This window comes from Cebus imitator, unplaced genomic scaffold, assembly GCF_001604975.1.
Source record: "Cebus imitator isolate Cc_AM_T3 unplaced genomic scaffold, Cebus_imitator-1.0 Scaffold1170, whole genome shotgun sequence".
In the NCBI taxonomy this organism is placed as follows: Eukaryota; Metazoa; Chordata; class Mammalia; order Primates; family Cebidae; genus Cebus; species Cebus imitator.
In genome coordinates this window covers 14036-16476 of record NW_016108485.1, presented here as the reverse complement: position 1 = coordinate 16476, position 2441 = coordinate 14036, and the positions used below count along the sequence as shown (strand labels likewise).

Genomic DNA, 2441 nt, shown 5'->3' with positions numbered 1-2441 from the left:
AGCATCTGCAAGGCTGCAGACTGGGGAGCTGGGAGGAGCAGCAGCCCCAGGGCACAGCGGGGGCGGCCCAGGCTTGGGGTGGAGACTGAGCCTCCTGCTGCATCATAGGGTAGTCTTGGGTGCACACAGCCCCAGCCCTCTGAGCCTCAGTGTCCCCGTGGGAGGCAGCACCCACCATCATTGACCACAGGCACCCATGTGTGCAGCTTGCCCTTGTAGAGCATAGCGTCAAATTGGCTGCATTGGACATGGCGGAAGGAGGGGCAGCCAGAGGGGCAGGCTTGTAGGTTGCAGAGGCAGAAAACCTTCCGCTCGCCCACGCAGTACTTGCCCTTGTATTTGGCCCTGTGGGGAGATGCAGGGAGGGCCTGGTGAGTGCTACTACGTGGCCACAGCCTGGAGTGAGTGGCCGCCTCCTGTACCTGCACCCCGAGATCACTGCCACCCAGCTCTGCGCACATGCTCTCCTCCCATGGGCTGCCCCTGCTCTGGCCCAGACACACCCTCCCTGTTTGTAAGGACCTTCGGGGAAGTGGCAGCAGGAAGCCTGAGCTCTGTCCCCAACCTACTGTGTGACTGTGGGCAAGTCTCTGGCCAACCCCTGGGCCTCAGTTTCCTCATCTATAAAATGGGGTTGAGGCTGACTCTGCAGAGGGCTGTTGAGAAGCTGTGACAAGCTACAGGCATGACTGGCACTGACTGGAGGGACTGCTCCGAGTCCCCAGCCCATGACACCAGTGTCCTAACGAGCCCTTGAGTCCTCAGCCTCCCTCCTGGTGGCAGTTCCCCCAGCCGGGGTGTAAAAAAAAGCCCCCAGGGCCCCAGCCAGCTGAGAGGTCTGCCAAGTCACAGCTCCTGAAACCCTCCCCATCTAGGCCAGGGTAGCTGGACCCAACCCGGCTCAGACCTGGAGGTCTGGAGGCAGGGAGGTCACAGGGCCCTTGGTGGGGCTGGCTGTGAACCCCATGCCTTCCCTGGGCGGCCTCGTGAAGAGGAAATCAGCTGGGCACTGCCTTGGTCTACGGTACTGCTGGGCTCTGCGCCTCACCACATTCTCACATCCCCCTGTTTAAACGGGGAAACGGAGGCCCAGAGAAGGGGTGAAGAGGGGATTCAAACCCTGAGCCATCTAAGGTCCAGGGCCCATGCTCTTCCCCATTGCCCTCTCCGTCCTCCCTCCAGCCGGCAGCTGCTTTGCCATGTGGCCTCTGATGAGTCTCTCTAGTCTCTGGGCCTCAGTGTCCCCCTCTCTGCAAAGGGGTCAGCAGTGGGGACCTGTCAGCCCCAGAACCCTCCTTGAAAGTGACTCAAGGTGGCCTGGACACTCGGACTGACCATTATGAGGACACTTCTAAGAGCCAGAGGCTGGGACAGAGTCAAGCCCCTGCAATCAGCTGACTGCTTGGGTCCCTCTGTCCCATCGCCCAGGGCACCCTGGGCCCCACACTCACGCAGGCTGCGTTCACTGCCGCTCAGCGCTCTGCACGCCCATGCCACAGCTCCACGAGCAGATGGACCAGGTGCTCCAGCTGGACCAGCCACCGTCCACGGCCACAGGCCGGAAGCCCAGGGGTACCCACTCCCCACTGAGACACCACTACTGAGACAAATGGAGGTAGAGCCACCCCCAAGCCACACCCACCCCCACCCCCAAGCCTATCAGTCATCCTCACCCTAGTGAGAACAGGTGGGTGAGAAGACCATGGAAAGCAGAGAGGAGGGATGGAAGGTGAGAGAAGCCCCTCACAATCATCACCATCACGTGTGGCCCAGGCCACAGGGCGGAGCTGAGCAGAGAGTAAAACAGCCCGCATGCCGACTCAGCTGAAGACACCCGGGGAATCATGGAATCAAGCCCTGTGCCCAATGCCTCCACTTTGTAGACGGGGGCTTGGGCTGCAGAGAGTGGGGGTCTGCTAGGAGCACAGCAAGACTGTGAGCTGGGGCTGATGCCCGGGCCTGGACACAGCAGGAGGTCTGGCCTCTCCCTCCCACCACTGGGACTGGGCACCTCCTACCTTGTTCTCCCCACACCAGGTGCCGTCCACGGCTGCATCCAGCTTGGAGTGACAGGTCCCGACAGAGCACCAAAGTGTGCGGCAGACATTCTCCAAGGAGGGGGCACAAGCCACACCCTCACCCCACCCCACCTCCATGCCACCAGCCGCCCTGCCCCCACCCTGTCCCCAAGGGCCCCCTGGACACCCTTCTATATGGTGGGGGTCCACAGACCCCCAGACGTCCCTTCTGTGTCTGCTTCCACCTTCCTCTCCAGACCCTGTGGTGGTGTGGGGGGCCCGGGGCTGCGCTGCTCACACCACTTCCCAGCTGTCCACCCCTCTCCTAGCCCAGCCCCGCCTCTGGAAACACTCCCGTTAGAAGATCACTCCAGGCAGTCTTCTCCAGGATAAACAGACCCTCCCCACACGGGTTCCTTTCCC

The 2441-nt window shown here is 62.1% G+C and overlaps 1 pseudogene; it reads right to left on the bottom strand.

The window, feature by feature from the left end:
* The window catches only part of LOC108298886, a 12496-nt pseudogene extending 10340 nt beyond the window's left edge, over nt 1-2156 (bottom strand).
* Nucleotides 2157-2441: the final 285 nt, after the last annotated feature.